The 18,719-nt window shown below is 42.2% G+C and overlaps 1 pseudogene; it reads right to left on the bottom strand.

The window, feature by feature from the left end:
• The window catches only part of LOC118382967 (ribonuclease 3-like), a 165,786-nt pseudogene that overhangs the window by 106,786 nt on the left and 40,281 nt on the right, over nt 1-18,719 (bottom strand).

The raw sequence follows: 18,719 nt of genomic DNA, 5'->3' as shown, positions 1-18,719 counted from the left end.
TGGAAAGCAGTGTGTCTGTCTGAATCGAACATTGTCAACTGAGCACAAACAGGGAAAAGAGAAAACCGCTGTAGTAAGACGTGTCGAGCATTTATCAATCTAACATTATCAGAATGTAGCTTCTCTCAGCAAAAACACTTTCCAATTCATCTCTCCTCTCACTGGGCTGCTAGGGGTTCAAATGCTTGTCTTCGTTCAGCCAACTTCAAATCAATTTCAAGCTCCAATGAGAAATAAATGTAAAATGTTAAGAGAGAGGGTTTCAATATTTATAATTGCTGCAAACAGAGCCGGGGTTTTATCCTTGAACAGAAACAAATTCAACCAAAGATCTATTTTCATAGTAACTAAAAGGAACAGAACAGCAAGAATTTTTCAAAAGTATTTGACATTGTACAAGTAGAAGTCTAGCATCCAAGCACAACTCTGTCCTTTTCTCTGACAGCTTGACATAAAACAACTGTTACTTGGAATTGTAACTCAGCCCCGTTATGAAAACAGACACATTGACTGTGTCGCAAATGGCACGCTACTGGCCCTTGTCAAAAGAGTGCAATGGGAATAGGGTGCCATTTGGGATGAATAAATCGAGTGTTAAAGACAGTACACTAAAGTCTTCCTTCTCAGTTTGGTATTATATAAAGATTCTTTAAAATAAAAGTGCACATGAAGTGTATCAAAAGCAACACATAAATCATTTTTGTTAACATTCCAAGGTAAAATATATACAGTAGCAGTCAAAAGTTATACACACCAACTCATTCAAGGGCATTTCTTTATTTTTACTATTTTCTACATTACAGAATAATAGTGAAGACATCGAAACTATGAAATAACACGTATGGAATCATGTAGTAAACCAAAAAAGTGTTAAACAAATCAAAATATAACTGATTTTTTAGATTCTTCAAAGTAGCCACACTTTGCCTTCATGACAGCTTTGCACCCTTGGCATTCTCTCAACTAGCTTCATCTGGAAAGCTTTTCCAACAGTCTTGAAGGATTTCCCACATATGATGATCACTTGTTGGCTGCTTTTCCTTCGCACTGCGGTCCAACTCCAGAACCATCTCAATTGGGTTGAGGTCGGGTGATTGTGTAGGCAGGTCATCTGATGCAGCACTCCATCACTCTCCTTGGTCAAATAGCCCTTACACAGCCTGGTGGTGTGTTTGGTCAATGTCCTGTTGAAAAACAAATGATAGTCCCACTAAGCGCAAACCAGATGGGATGGCATATCGCTGCAGAAAGCTGTGGTCGCCATGCTGGTAAAGTCTGCCATCAATTCAAACTAAATCAGAGACAGTATCAAAGTAGCAAAGCACTCCCACACCATCACACCTCCTTCTCCATGATTCACGGCGTACTCAGCGTCTCACAAAAGACACGGCGGTTGGAACCATGGCTCTCAAGTTGGACTCATAAGACCAAAGTACAGATTTCCACCAGTCTAATGTCCATGGCTTATGTTTTTGGCCCAAGTAAGGCTACATCTTATTGTTGTCCTTTAGTAGTGGTTTCTTTGCAGCAATTCGTCCATGAAGGCCTGATTGACTTAGTCTCCTCTAAACAGCTGATGTTGAGATGTGTCTGTTACTTGAACTGTGAAGCATTTATTTGGGCTGCGATTTCTGAGGCTGGTAACTCTAATGAACGTATCCTCTGCAGCAGAGGTAACTCTGGGTCATCCTTTCCTGTTGCGGTCCTCATGAGAGCCAGTTTCATTACAGCGCTCCCTTCACAGAACTGCACAAACTGGCCCTAACCAGAATAGAAATAGGAGTGGGAGGCCCCGGTGCACAACTGAGCAAGAGGACAAGTCCATTAGAGTGTCTAGTTTTGGAAACAGACGCTTCACAAGTCCTCAGCTGGCAGCTTCATTAAATAGTACCCGCAAAACACCAGTCTCAACGTCAACAGCGAAATGGCGACTCCGGGATGCTGGCCTAGGCAGAGTTGTGTCTGTGTTCTTCTGCCCATCTTAACCTTTAATTTTGATTGGTCTGTCTGAGAAATGGCTTTTTCTTTGCAACATTGCCGAGAAGGCCAGCCGCCCCGAGTCACCTCTTCGCTGTTGACGATGAAACTGGTATTTGTGGTACTATTTAATGAAGCTGCCAGTTGAGGACTTGTGAGGCAACTGCACCACCTTTACCTGCAAGGCTCTCCAGAGGGTGTTGCACAATGCATCACCGGTGGCAAACTACCTGCCCTCCATCACACCTACAGCACCCAATGTCAAAGGAAGGCAAAAAAGATAATCTAGGACAACTACCACCCAAGCCACTGCCTGTTCACACTGCTACCATCCAGAAGGCGAGGTCAATACAGGTGCATAAAAGCTGGGACCGAGAGACTGAAAAACATCTTCTATCTCAATGCCATCAGACTGCTAAACAGCAATCATTAACTCAGAGAGGCTGCTGCCTACATAGAGACCTAATCACTGGCCACTTTAATAAATGGATCACCAGTCACTTGAAACAATGCCAGTTTAAAACTTGTTAGGGCTGCAATCCCGTTAAGGGGATCGATATGACAACAGCCAGTGAAAGTGCAGGGCGCCAAATTCAAAACAACAGAAATCTCATAATTAAAATTCCTCAACCATACATGTATTTTATACCGTTTTAAAGGTAATCTTGTTGTTAATCCCACCACAGTGTCCAATTTCAAATAGGCTTTACAGCGAAAGCACCACGATTATGTTAGGTCACTACCAACTCACAAAAAAATTCAGTCACAAAAGGCACAAATAGAGATAAAATTAATCACTAACCTTTGATGATCTTCATCAGATGACACTAATAGGACTTCATGTTACACAATACATGTATGTTTTGTTTGATAAAGTTCATATTTATATAAAAAAAATCTCAGTATACATTGGTGCTTTACGTTCACTAGTTCCAAAAACATTTGGTGATATTGCAGAGCCACATCATTTTACAGAAATACTCATTATAAACGTTGATAAATACAATTGTTAGACATGGAAACATAGATATACCTCTCCTTAATGCAACCTATGTGTCAGATTTTTTTTAAACTTACCTGAAAAAGCAAGATTTTTATTATCCGCCATGTCGGAGTCAACAGAAATCAGAAATCACATTATAAATATTCCCTTAGCTTTGACGATCTTCATCAGAATGCACTCCCAGCAATCCTAGTTCCACAATAAATGCTTGATTTGTTCGATAATATCCATTATTTATGTCCAAGTAGCTACTTTTGTTAGCGCGTTTAGTACACAAATCCAAATGCGCGTGCAGGTCCATACGAACGTCGGACGAAAACTTCAAAAAGTTATATTACAGGTCGAAGAAACTTGTCAAACTAAGTATAGAATACATTTTTAGGATGTTTTTATCATAAATCTTCAATTAAGTTCCAACCGGAGAATTCCTGTGTCTGTAGAGAAGCCATGGAACGCAGGTCGCTAATCATGTGAAATGCGCATGAGCAGGACCTGGCTCTCTGCCAGACCTCTGACTCAAAGAGCTCCCATCCGGCTCCACAACACAGTAGAAGCTTTATTCAAGTTTCTAAAGACATTTGACATCTAGTGGAAGCCTTAGGAAGTGCAACTTTATTCATATCCCACTGTATATTCAATAGGGTCTGGGTTGAAAATCGACCAACCTGAGATTTCCCACTTACTGTTTGGATTTCTTCTCAGGTTTTTGCCTGCCATATCAGTTCTGTTATACTCACAGACATAATTCAAACAGTTTTAGAAACTTCAGAGTGTTTTCTATCCAATACTAATAATAATATGAATATATTAACAACTGGGACTGAGGATCAGGCCGTTTACTCTGGGCACCTCTGGGCACCTTTCATCCAAGCTACTCCATTCTGCCCCTGCAGCCATATGAAGTTAAATAATGCCACTTTAAAAATGTTTACATGAATTTAGCAAAAAAAGAAAAGTCCTCACTGTCAACTACGTTTATTTTCAGCAAACATAATGTGTAAATATTTGTATGACCATAAGATTCAGCAACTGAGACATAACTAAGTTCCACAGACAAGTGACTAACAGAAATGAAATAATGTGTCCCTGAACAAAGTGGGGTCAAAAGTAAGAGTCAGTATCTGGTGGGGCCACCAGCTGCATTAAGTACTGCAGTGCATCTCCTCCTCATAGACTGTACCATATTTGCCAGTTCTTGTTATGAGATGTTACCCTACTCTTCTACCAAGGCACCTGCAAGCTCCCGGACATTACTGGGGTGAATGGCCCTAGCCCTCACCCTCTGATCAAACAGGTCCCAGATATGCTCAATGGGATTGAGATCCGGGATCTTCGCTGGCCATTGCAGAACACTGACATTCCTGTCTTGCAGGAAATCACGCACAAAACGAGCAGTATGGCTGGTGGCATTGTCATGCTGCAGTGTCATGTCAGGATGAGCCTGCAGGAAGGGTACCACATGAGGAAGTAGGATGTTTTCCCAGTAACGCACAGCGTTGAGATTGCCTGCAATGACAACAAGCTCAGATGATGCTGTGACAAACTGACCTAGACCGACCTAGACCATCCCATCCACCTCCAAATCGATCCTGCTTCAGAGTGCAGGCCTCGGTGTAATGCTCATTCCGACAACGATAAACGCAAATCCGACCATCACCCCAGGTGAGACAAAACCACGACTTGTATGTGAAGAGCACTTTTTGTCAGTACTGTTTGGTCTACCGACGGTGGTTTTGTGCCCATAGGTGACGTTGTTGCCGGTGATGTCTGGTGAGGGCCTGCTTTACAACAGGCCTACAAGCCCTCAGTCCAGGCCTCTCTCAGCCTATTGCGGACAGTCTGAGCACTGATGGAGGGATTGTACGTTCTTGGTGTAACTCAGGCAGTTGTTGTTGCCATCCTGTATCTGTCCCGCAGGTGTGAAGTTCGGATGTACCAATCCTGTGCAGCGGTTGTTACAGCTGTCCATTCTGTCTCCCTGTAGCGCTTTCTTAGGCGTCTCACAGTACGGATATTGCAATTTATTGCAATTTATTGCCCTGGCCACATCTGCAGTCCTTCAATTAAGGTCACAGTTATGAAAATGACACTTAGGACACTAAAGAGGCCTTATGACTGACTCTGAAAAACACCAAACACCAGGGTCCTTCATGCCTCCTTGCATGCCTAAGGCACTTTCAGGCAGATGAGCAGGAACCCTGGTGTTTGGTGTTTTTCAGAGTCAGTAGAAAGGCCTCTTTCGTGTCCTACATTTTCATAACTGTGACCTTAATTGCCTACCATCTGTAAGCTGTTTGTGCTTTAATGACCGTTCCACAGGTGCATGTTCATTAACCTGTTGCGACGAGCAATCCCGTATCCGGGATCCTATTTATAGCCTCAAGCTCATTACCATAACGCAACGTTAACTATTCATGAAAATCGCAAATGAAATGAAATAAATATATTTGCTCTCAAGCTTAGCCTTTTGTTAATAACCTCTTAGCGTCCTCTGAGACGTCTGCATCCCACCCAGCCATCTGGAAATGCAAATGCGCTACGCTAAATGCTAATAGCACTCGTTAAAACTCAAACGTTCATTAAAACACACATGCAGGGTACTGAATTAAAGCTACACTTGTTGTGAATCTAGCCAACAAGTCAGATTTTTAAAATGCTTTTCGGCGAAAGCATGAGAAGCTGTTATCTGATAGCATGCAACACCCCGAAATACCTGAAGGGGACGTAAACAAAATAATTAGCATAGCCGGCGCTACACAAAACGCAGAAATAAAATATAAAACATTCATTACCTTTGACGAGCTTCTTTGTTGGCACTCCTATATGTCCCATAAACATCACTATTGGGTCTTTTTCCGATTAAATCGGTCCCTATATACCCAAAATATCGATCTATGAAAAGTGTGTGATCCAGAAAAAGACACTGTTTTAAAACGCAACGTCATTTTTTTAAATTAAAAAAGTTGACGATAAACTTTCACAAAACACTTCGAAATACTTTTGTAATTCAACTTTAGGTATTAGTAAACGTTAATAATCTATCAAATTGATCACGGGGCGATGTGTATTCAATAGCTCCACGTCTTCAAATCATGGTTGGAAATCTCTCTTCCAAAACATCCTGTCGGAGACCGGAAGGAATGGGGTCTCTCTTCCTTGTTTGACCAAGGAACAACTCCCAGGCAATTGCCAAGACTGGCGACATCGTGTGGAAGTTGTAGGACTTGTAATCTCGGCCCCCTCTAATTTGATGTGCCATAGACAATACATGCAAGTGGCGCATTGATATTTTTTCCACTTTTTGGTGATCAGTTTTCCTTGAGCTTTTCGACGAAACGCACGTTCTGTTATAGTCACAGCCGTGATTTAACCAGTTTTAGAAACGTCAGAGAGTTTTCTATCCACACATACTAATCATATGCATATACTATATTCCTGGCATGAGTAGCAGGACGCTGAAATGTTGCACGATTTTTAACAGAATGTTCGAAAAAGTAAGCCCGAAGCTTAAGTGGTTTTAACAACACTGTCATCTCAGATTTTCAAAATATGCTCTTGAACCATAGCTAAACAAGCATTTGTGTAAGAGTATTGATAGCCTAGCATAGCATTAAGCCTAGCATTCAGCATGCAACATTTTCACAAAAACAAGAAAAGCATTCAAATAAAATAATTTATCTTTGAAGAACTTCCGTTGTTTTCAATAAGGAGACTCTCAGTTAGATAGCAAATGTTCAGTTTTTCACAAAATATTGTTTGTGTAGGACAAATCGCTCCGTTTTGTTCATCACGTTTGGCTACGAAAAAAACCTGTATCCAGGAGTGTAATTATCTCCACAAGCTCATTAGCAAAACGCAACGTTAACCATTCATGAAAATCGCAAATGAAATTAAATAAATATATTAGCTCTCAAGCGTAGCCTTTTGTTAACAACACTGTCATCTCAGATTTTCAAAATATGCTTTTGAACCATAGCTAAACAAGCATTTGTGTAAGAGTATTGATAGCCTAGCATAGCATTAAGCTTGGCATTCAGCAGGCAACATTTTCACAAAAACAAGAAAAGCATTCAAATAAAATCATTTAACTTTGAAGAACTTCAGATGTTTTCAATGTGGAGACTCTCAGTTAGATAGCAAATGTTCAGTTTTTCCAAAAAGATTGTGTAGGACAAATTGTTCCGTTTTGTTCATCACGATTGGGTAAGAAAAAAACTGAAAATTAAGTCATTACTTTTAGAATCAATCCTCAAGGTGTTTTTCACATATCTGTCGATGATAAATATTACGTGGCAGTTTGGTTTCTCCTCTGAAGAAATGGAACGCGCATGGACCTGGAGATTATGCAATAATTTCGACGCAGGACACCAGGCGGACACCTGGTAAATGTAGTCTCTTATGGTCAATCTTCCAATGATATGCCTACAAATACGTCACAATGCTGCAGACACCTTGGGGAAACGACAGAAAGTGCAGGCTCATTCCGGTCGCATTCACAGCCATATAAGCAGACATTGGAACACAGGGCATTCGAAATCTGGACCATTTCCTGTATGAAATTTCATTGTGGTTTTGCCTGTAGCATTAGTTCTGGGGCACTCACAGATAATATCTTTGCAGTTTTGGAAACGTCAGAGTTTTTTCTTTCCAAAGCTGTTAGTTACATGCATAGTCGAGCTTCTTTTCGTGACAAAATATCTTGTTTAAAACGGGAACGTTTATCCAAAAATTAAAAGAGCGCCCCCTATCTCGAAGAAGTTAATTGTTTATGGTTCATTGAACCACCATGGGAAACAATGGAGATCTGTGAAGTTATTTGGATTTTTAAGAATTATCTTTGAAAAACAGGGTCCTGAATAAGGGACATTTATTTTTTTGCTGAGTTCATCTTACATTACAACACAATGTAATTCCAAGTCAATCACACTTCTGTGAAATCTCAGTTCTCAGTTCCTATGCTTCCTGGCTGATGTTTTGGTCACTTTTGAATGCTGGCGGTGCTTTCACTCTAGTGGTAGCATGAGACGGAGTCTTCAACCCACACAAGTGGCTCAGGTAGTGCAGCTCATCCAGGATGGCACATCAATGCGAGCTGTGGCAAGAAGGTTTGCTGTGTCTGTCAGCGTAGTGTCCAGAGCATGGAGGCGCTACCAGGAGACAGGCCAGTACATCAGGAGATGTGGAGGAGGCCAGAGGAGGGCAACAACCCAGCAGCAGGACCGCTACCTCTGCCTTTGTGCAAGGAGCAGCAGGACGAGCACTGCCAGAGCCCTGCAAAATGACCTTCAGCAGGCCACAAATGTGCATGTGTCTGCTCAAACGGTCAGAAACAGACTCCATGAGGGTGGAATGAGGGCCCGACATCCACAGGTGGGGGTTGTGCTTACAGCCCAACACCGTGCAGGACGTTTGGAATTTGCCAGAGAACACCAAGATTGGCAAATTCTCCACTGGCGCCCTCTTCACAGATGAAAGCAGGTTCACACTGAGCACATGTGACAGACGTGACAGAGTCTGGAGACGCCGTGGAGAATGTTCTGCTGCCTGCAACATCCTCCAGCATGACCGGTTTGGCGGTGGGTCAGTCATGGTGTGGGGTGGCATTTCTTTGGGGGGCCGCACAGCCCTCTATGTGCTCGCCAGAGGTAGCCTGACTGCCATTAGGTACCAAGATGAGATCTCCTCAGACCCCTTGTGAGACCATATGCTGGTGCGGTTGGCCCTGGGTTCCTCCTAATGCAAGACAATGCTAGACCTTATGTGGCTGAAGTGTGTTTATTTTTTGCAAACTTTCTATAAAAATGTTTTGGAGTGAGAATATCTTTTGGGATATGTACACCGAGTATGTCCACATCCCCGTCAGGCCATTTTATTGGTAAAATACATGGTAATGTAAAAGTAATTTTTTTTAGTGATCCAATATGTAATATATTACATTTATCATAATTTGTTTTTAATCCAGAGAGTTTAGAAAAAGTATCTATGTCTTCTATGAGACTGTGAAGGGATTCTAGTTGTGGATTTAAAAGAAAACATGAATCAGAGTACAATGACACCTCCATCCTGCTCCTAACAGCCTACAGGCAAAAATGTAATCAGGAATTGTTTGTGGTAAGATCTGTTCAATTCTTGTCTGACCAATTAAAATCAGGAACTACATAGAGGATGTTGTTCCATCAATGACTATTTACACATATCCCAACCAGAAACTGTGGGTAAATGGCAACATCCACACAAAACAGAGCGTGGACCAATGCATTTAACTCCAGTCGGATTTCTAAGGATATGGATGAACACAAAAAAACCATCTATAACCTCCAGAAATCAATCAAAGACACAAAACAGACATGAATGCGAGACGCAGGTAGCAAGGACTAGAAACAATCACTGACTACAAGAGGAAAACCAGTTAGGGGGCGAGCACCAAATCTATGCTCGCTTCGAGGTAATCCTATGTGGGCCCTCCGCTGCTTTAGAGGAATTTAAGCTCTCGATATCCGTGGCCAACATGAGTAAGAACTTCAAGTGAGTGAATATTCACAAAGCAGCTGACCCAGGCGGTATCCATGGCCGTGGCCTCAGAGCATGCAGATTATCAGGCTGGAGTGTTCCCAGACATATTCATTCTCTCCCTGTCCCAGTCTATGATTACCACATACTTAAAAATGTCCACCATTGTCCTTGTACCCATGTGAACAAAGATAACTAGCCTACATGAATATCGTATCACTCAGTATTTCATCATGATGTGCATCGAGAGGCTTTCCAAGGACTACATCAGCTCCACCTTATCTAACACCCTGTACCCACTGCAATTTGCATACCACACAAACACATCCACAGATGACACAATCGCCATAGCTCTACACACTGACCTATCCAACCCGAAAAAGAGGAACACCCATGTGAGAATGCTGAAAAAAGAATACCCGTAACAAAATGTATATGTATATACTGTGCGCACGCCATACATACAGTGTCTTGCAAAAGTATTCATCCCCTTAGACGTTTTCCTATTTTGTTGCCTTACAACCTGGAATTAAAAATAATGTTTGGGGGGTTTGTATCATTTGATTTACACAACATGCCTACCACTTTGAAGATGCAAATTTGTTTTGGGGTGAAAGAAATAAGACAAAAAAACAGAAAACTTGAGTGTGCATAACTATTCACCCTCCCAATGTCAATACTTTGTAGAACCACATTATGCAGAAATTACAGCTGCAAGTCTCTTGGTGTATGTTTCTATAAGCTTGATACATGTAGCAACTGGGATTTTGCTCATTCTCCAAGGTAAAACTCCTGCAGCTATTTGAAGTAGGATGGGTTCCGCTGGTGTACAGCAATCTTTAAATCATACCACAGATTCTCAATTGGATTGAGGTATGGGCTTTGACTAGGCCCTTCCGAGACATTTAAATATTTCCCCACTTGAGTGTTGCTTCAGCAGTATGCTTAGGGTCATTGTCCTGCTGGAAGGTGTACCTCCATCCTAGTCTCAAATCTCTGGAAGACTGAAACAGGTTTCCCTCAAGAATTTTCCTGTATTTAGCGCCATCCACAATTCCTTCAATTCTGACCAGTTTTCCAGTCCCTGCTGATGAAAAACATCCCCACAGCATGATGCTGCCACCACCATGCTTCACTGTGGGGATGGTGTTCTCGGGGTGATTGGAGGTGTTGGGTTTGCGCCAGACATAGTGTTTTCCTTGATGACCAAAAAGGTACATTTTAGTCTCATCTTACCAGAGTACCTTCTTCCATATGTTTGGGGAGTCTCCCACATGCCTTTTGGTGAACACCAAACATGTTTGCTTATTTTTTGTATTTTTTTCTGGCCCCTCTTCCGTAAAGTCCAGCTCTGTGGAGTGTACAGCTCAAAGTGGTCCTATGGACAGATACTCCAATCTCCGCTGTGGAACTTTGCATCTCCTTCAGGGTTATCTTTGATCTCTTTGTTGCCTCTCTGATTAATGCTGTCCTTGCCTGGTCTGTGAGTTTTGGTGGGCGGCCCTCTCTTGGCAGGTTTGTTGTGGTGCCATATTCTTTCCATTTTTTAATAATGGATTAAATGGTGATCCGTGGGATTTTCAATGTTTCTGATATTTTTTATAATCCATCTGTACTTCTCCACAACTTTGTCCCTGACCTGTTTGGAGAGCTCCTTGGTCTTTATGGTGCCGCTTGCCTGGTGGTGCCCCTTGCTTAGTGGTGTTGCAGACTCTGGGACCTTTCAGAACAGGTGTATATTCTGAGATCATGTGACAGATCATGTGACACTGAGATTGCATACAGGTGGACTTTATTTAACTAATTAAATGACTTCTGAAGGTAATTGGTTGCACCAGATCTTATTTATGGGCTTCATAGCAAAGGGGATGAATGTTTTAGTGCTATATCTCTTGACACAATGATGAAAATAATCATGGCCTCTAAACCTTCAAGCTGCATACTGGACCCTATTCCAACTAAACTACTGAAAGAGCTGCTTCCTGTGCTTGGCCCTCCTATGTTGAACATAATAACCGGCTCTCTATCCACCGGATTGTACCAAACTCACTAAAAGTGGCAGTAATAAAGCCTCTCTTGAAAAAGCCAAACCTTGACCCAGAAAATATAAAAAACTATCGGCCTATATCGAATCTTCCATTCCTCTCAAATTTTTTTAGAAAAGGCTGTTGCACAGCAACTCAATGCCTTCCTGAAGACAAACAATGTATACAAAATGCTTCAGTCTAGTTTTAGACCCCACCATAGCACTGAGACTGCACTTGTGAAGGTGGTAAATTACATTTTAATGGCATCAGACCGAGGCTCTGCATCTGTCCTCGTGTTCCTAGACCTTAGTGCTGCTTTTGATACCATCGATCACCACATTCTTTTGGAGAGATTGGAAACCCAAATTGGTCTACACGGACAAGTTATGGCCTGGTTTAGATCTTATCTGTCGGAAAGATATAAGTTTGTCTCTGTAAATGGTTTGTCCTCTGACAAATCAACTGTAAATTTCGGTGTTCCTCAAGGTTCCGTTTTAGGACCACTATTGTTTTCACTATATATTTTACCTCTTGGGCATGTCATTCGAAAACATAATGTTAAATTTCACTGCTATGCGGATGACACACAGCTGTACATTTCAATGAAACATGGTGAAGCCCCAAAATTGCCCTTGCTAGAAGCATGTGTTTCAGACATAAGGAAGTGGATGGCTGCAAACTTTCTACTTTAAAACAGAGATGCTTGTTCTAGGTCCAAAGAAACAAAGAGATCTTCTGTTGAATCTGACAATTAATCTTAATGGTTGTCCAGTCGTCTCAAATAAAACTGTGAAGGAAAAAAAATTCTCTGGACCCTGATCTCTCTTTTGAAGAACATATCAAGACCATTTCAAGGACAGCTTTTTTCCATCTTCGTAACATTGCAAAAATCTGAAACTTTCTGTCCAAAAATGATGCAGAAAAATTAATCCATGCTTTTGTCACTTCTAAGTTAGACTACTGGAATGCTCTACTTTTGGCTACCCGGATAAAGCACTAAATAAACTTCAGTTAGTGCTAAATACAGCTGCTAGAATCCTGACTAGAACCAAAAAATATTACTCCAGTGCTAGCCTCCCTACACTGGCTTCCTGTCAAAGCAAGGGCTGATTTCCAGGTTTTACTGCTAACCTACAAAGCATTACATGGGCTTGCTCCTACCTATCTCTCTGATTTGGTCCTGCCGTACATACCTACACGTACACTACGGTCACAAGACGCAGGCCTCCTAATTGTCCCTAGAATTTCTAAGCAAACAGCTGGAGGCAGCGCTTTCTCCTAAAGAGCTCCATTTTTATGGAACGGTCTGCCTACCCATGTCAGAGACGCAAACTCGGTCTCAACCTTTAAAGTCCTTACTGAAGACTCATCTCTTCAGTGGGTCATATGATTGAGTGTAGTCTGGCCCAGGAGTGGGAAGGTGAACGGAAAGGCTCTGGAGCAACGAACCGCCCTTGCTGTCTCTGCCTGGCCGGTTCCCCTCTTTCCACTGGGATTCTCTGCCTCTAACCCTATTACAGGGGCTGAGTCACTGGCTTACTGGGGCTCTCTCATGCCGTCCCTGGAAGGGATGTGTCACCTGAGTGGGTTGATTCACTGATGTGGTCATCCTGTCTGGGTTGGCGCCCCCCCTTGGGTTGTGCCATGGGGGAGATCTTTGTGGGCTATACTTGGCCTTGTCTCAGGATGGTAGGTTGTTGGTTGAAGATATCCCTCTAGTGGTGTGGGGGCTGTGCTTTGGCAAAGTGGTTGGGGTTATATCCTTCCTGTTTGGCCCTGTCCGGGGGTGTCCTCGGATGGGGCCACAGTGTCTCCTGACGCCTCCTGTCTCAGCCTCCAGTATTTATGCTGCAGTAGTTTATGTGTCGGGGGGCTAGGGTCAGTTTGTTATATCTGGAGTACTTCTCCTGTCCTATTCGGTGTTCTGTGTGAATTTAAGTGTGCGTTCTCTACTTCTCTCCTTCTCTCTTTCTTTCTCTCTCTGGGAGGACCTGAGCCCTTGGACCATGCCCCAGGACTACCTGACATGATGACTCCTTGCTGTCCCCAGTCCACCTGGCCGTGCTGCTGCTCCAGTTTCAACTGTTTTGCCTTATTATTATTCGACCATGCTGGTCATTTATGAACATTTGAAAATCTTGGCCATGTTCTGTTATAATCTCCACCCGGCACAGCCAGAAGAGGACTGGCCACCCCACATAGCCTGGTTCCTCTCTTGGTTTCTTCCTAGGTTTTGGCCTTTCTAGGGAGTTTTTCCTCGCCACCGTGCTTCTACACCTGCATTGCTTGCTGTTTGGGGTTTAGGCTGGGTTTCTGGACAGCACTTTGAGATATCAGCTGATGTACGAAGGGCTATATAAAATATATTTGATTTGATTTTGATTTGATGAATACATTTGCACGCACCACTTTTCTGTACATTTTTTGGAGTGAATTGTGGAAACATAAAAAGAAATTTCATTTCACTTCATCAATTTGGACTATTTTGTGTATGTCCATTACATGAAATCCGAATAAAAATCAATTTAAGTTACAGGTTGTAATGCAAAGCGGGATGAATACTTTTGCAAGGCACTGTATGCATGTTTCCCATTATAAAATCAGACCTGTCGTAACACTGTGCGAGCTTGAACGGGCATTATAACTCCGTCAGGAAAATGCCATCTTTTCACCTTTTCTGGTGACAGGAAACTTATTTTATTCAAATCAAATCAAACTTTGTCACATGCACTGAATACAAGTGAAGACCTAACCATGAAATGCGTACTTACAAGTCCTTAACCAACAGTGCAGTTCAAGTTCAAGAGTTAAGAAAATATTTACCAAATAAACTAAAGTAAAAAATAATAAAACGAACACAATAAAATAACAATAACGAGGCTATATACAGTTGGTACCGGTACCGAGTCAATGTGCGAGGGTACAGGTTAGTCGAGGTAATTTGTACATGTAGGTAGGGGTGAAGTGACTATGCATAGATAATAAACAGCGAGTAGCAGCAGTGTATAAAACAAATGGGGAGGGGGGTGTCAATGTCAATAGTCCGGTGGCCATTTTTTGAATTGTTCAGCAGTCTTATGGCTTAAGCTGTTAAGGAGACTTTTGGTACTAGACTTGGAGTTCCTGTACCACTTGCCATGTGGTAGCAGAGAAAACCATCTATGACTTGGGTGACTGGAGTCTCTGACCATTTTTTGGGCTTTCATCTGACACCTCCTATTATATAGATCCTGGATGGCAGGAAGCTTGGCCCCAATGATGTACTGGCTCATACGCACTACCCTCTGTAGCGCATATTACGGTCAGATGCCGAGCAGTTGCCATACCAGGTGGTGATGCAAACCGCTCATACCAGGTGGTGATGCAAACCGGTCAGGATGCTCTCGATAGCTGTAGAACCTTTTGAGGATATGGGCACCCATGCCAAATCTTTTCAGTCTCCTGTTGGGGAAAAGGTGTTGTCGTGCCCTCTTCACGACTGTCTTGGTGTGTTTGGACAATGATAGTTCGTTGGCGATGTTGACAACAAGGAACTTGAAACTCTCGACCCGCACCACTACAGCCCCATCGATGTTAATGGGGGCCTGTTCGGCCCCCTTTTTTCCTGTAGTACACGATCACCTCCTTTGTCTTGCTCACACTGACAAATTGCCATTGATAAAATGCAATCGTGTTCGTTGACCGTAGTTTATGCCTTCCCATACCATAACCATACCACCACCATGGGGCCATCTTTTCAATAGCGTTGACATCAACAAACAGCTCGCCCACACTACGCTCTACACTTGGTCTGGGGTTATGAGGCCAGTTTGACGATCAAATTCTCTAAATCGACATTGGCGGATGCTTATGGTAGAGAAATTAACTAGAAATTCTCTGGCAAAAGCTCTGGTGGACATTCCTGCAGTCAGCATGCCAATTGCTCACTCCATCAAAACTTCAGACATATGTGGCATTGTGTTCTGTCACAAAACTGCACATGTTAGAGTGGCTTTTTATTGTCCCCGGCACAAGGTGCACCTGTGTAATGATCATGCTGTTTAATCAGCTTCTTGATATGCCACACCTGTCAGGTGGATAGATTGTCTTGTCAAATGAGAAATGCTCACAAACATTTTAGAGACAAGCTTTTTGTGAGTATTTCTGTGATCCATTATTTCATCTCATGACACACGGGGCAAACACTTTACATGTTGCATTCATACTTTTTGTTCAGTGTAAAATATCAGCTGTCTACATGTCTGCCTGTTAAATATGACTGTAGGTTATAAACCAGCTGCATTTGGGATCGCATACAGCAAAACTTGAAATACATAGAGTAGTCTATAATTTACTAGGCTACTAGGCCCACTTAAATGGAAGATGTGCATGGTAATTTGTTGTAGGGCTACTTCGAGATACTAACCCATCACAGGTGGAAAAGGTGAAGAATTTATTCTGCAATGGTGATGAAAATATGACTAATATTCAAAAAGTTAAACATATTTTCGCTCTTCTCACTAATGGCCTCATCTTATTACAATGTTTTTAAGAAAAAGGTTGTCATCATGTCCCCCATTTGCACACAATACTTACCATACTTACTTGCAGAGGTGTGGACTCGAGTCACATGACTTGGACTCGAGTCACAAATATGATGACTTGCAACTCGACTTTGACACCAATGACTCATGACTTGACTTGGACTTGAGCATTATGACTCGACCTGACTTGATACCCTCCCCAAGCCCAAATATTAAAAATGATGGTATTTTAAAAAAAAGTGTGCAGCACATCAACTCTTCATTTAACTGATTACAGTTTGAATCGTACAGCAGCCAATCAAATGGTGCCAGCTGAGAAAAAGTTGCACGTGGCAGTGTACGTCGACGGGTGAATTCAGATCGAGGCCTTGGAAAGATGATACCCCAAATTATTATTATCGGATATAAAGACAACGGTGTATCAACACAAAACGTATTGCAACTTGCAAAACATGCAGAAAGAAAACTACAGATGGAGGTGTAACAATTTCCAACTTTTTTCAACATTTGAAGCTGCACAACGAACGGTAAGTCGTGGCTAATATAGCCGACAGCTATATGTTTTATTATTTTACTAGTGTATAATGTAGGCTAACGTAATGTTAAATGAATGAGCCTCCACACAGTCAGTCAGTGCTTGAGAACATGATCATTGCACCCAAGATTGAGCTACAACTGGCTAGGCATTTGGTAGCCTAAATCCTGCCTGATGTTACTGCTGTTCCTAAAATCATTGACATACGTTAGCCTACTGTAACCACAAAGAGAGAGTGTGTGAGTGAGTGAGTGAGAGAGTGAGTGAGTGAGTGTGCATTAAGATTGGGCAATTGTGTACAAGCCTACATCGCCGATTGCGCCCCATAGCGATCCTCAATAGATGATGACCAGTGGGGGGGCTCTTTCTCATGGCTACCAATGCATTTCCATGTAATTATAACCTTTATTTGGAAAGTAATAAATATATAGATATTTTTAAAAGCATTCATGATTTGCATAAATATACTATACTAACTTTTACTCTTGTTAAAAATATGAAATTATATTACATTTGGTGAAGAGCACATGACTTGTTTAGGACTCGAAAATCAAAGTTTAGGACTTGATACTTGACGGTCTAGACTTGGGACTTGACTTGGGCCTTGAGACTTGAGACTTACTTTTGACTTGTAAAACAATGACTTGGTCCCACGTCTGCTTACTTGACAGCTTGCAATACAATACCTCAAACATTACAAAATGTATGCTAGGTTAGCTGTTTGTTCACCCACACCTGCACGCAATTGCTAACAACCCATCCCACAACCACCCGATTATATGTGAAATAAAAGATCCCTGAAATATTCCATACACAAAAAACGTATTTCTTAATTTGATTTACGTCCCTGTTAGTCAGCATCTCTCCTTTGCCAATATAATATATCCACCTGACAGGGTTGGCATATCAAGAATCCGATTAAACAGCATGAGCATTACACAGGTGCACCTTGTGCTGGGGACAATAAAAGGTCACTCTAAAATGTGCAGTTTTGTCACACATCACAATGCCACAGATATCTCAAGTTTCGAGGGAGTTTGCAATTGGTATGCTGACCACAGGATAGTTGATCAGAGCTGTTACCAGAGAATGTAATATTAATTCCTCCATTATAAGGTGCTTCAAACATTGTTTTAGATAATTTGGCAGTACATCCAACTGGCCTCACAACAGCAGACCACCTGCCAGCCCAGGACGGCCACATTCAGGTCCTTCACCTGCTGGATCGTCTGACACCAGCCACCCGGACAGCTGATGAAACTGTGGGTTTACATAAGTGAAGAATTTCTGCACAAACTGTCAGAAACTGTCTCAGGGAAGCTCATCTGCGTGCTCGTCATCTTCACCATGGTCTTGATCTGACTGCAGTTTGGCGGCGTAACCAACTTCAGTGGGCAAATGCTCACCTTTGATGGGTGAGCACCATACACACTCTTCACGGATAAATCCCAATTTAAACTGTTCTGGGCAGAAGGCAGAAAGTGTGTATGGGGTCGTGTGGCTGAGCGGTGCGCTGATGTCAACGTTGTGAACAGAGTCATGGTGGCGGTATGCTATGGGCTGGCATAAGCTACGGACAATGAACACATTTGGATTTTATCGATGGCAATGTGAATATACCGTGACGAGGCCCATCTTGAGGCCCATTGTTGCGCCATTCATCTGCCGCAATCACCTCATGTTTCAGCATGATAATGCACAGTCCCATGTTGCAAGTAATTGTACACAATTCCTGGAAACTGAAAATGTGCCAGTTCTTCTATGGTCTGCATACTCACCAAACATGTCACCCAATGAGCATGTTTGGGATGCTCTGGATTGACATGTATGATAGTGTGTTCCAGTTCCCGCAAATATCCAGCAACTTCGCACAATAATTGAAGAGTGGAAGAACATTCCACAGGCCACAATCAACAGCCTGATTAACTATATGTGAAGGAGATGTGTCGCACTGCAATTGGTAGTCACACCAGACACTGACTGGTTTTCTGATTTTGTCATCACTGGCCTACACACAATACATCATAATGCCAGTTTTTACACATTAATGACAAATGAAATGCTTGATGTCTGAGTCAATAAGTATTCAACCCCTTTGTTATGGCAAGCCTAAATAAATTCAGGTGTAAATAGTTTAGCAAGTC

The sequence above is a fragment of the Oncorhynchus keta genome, chromosome 4 (genome assembly GCF_023373465.1).
Source record: "Oncorhynchus keta strain PuntledgeMale-10-30-2019 chromosome 4, Oket_V2, whole genome shotgun sequence".
NCBI classification, from domain to species: domain Eukaryota; kingdom Metazoa; phylum Chordata; class Actinopteri; order Salmoniformes; family Salmonidae; genus Oncorhynchus; species Oncorhynchus keta.
Note: the sequence above shows the minus strand (reverse complement) of the source record. Positions and strands in the feature narration are given on the sequence as shown.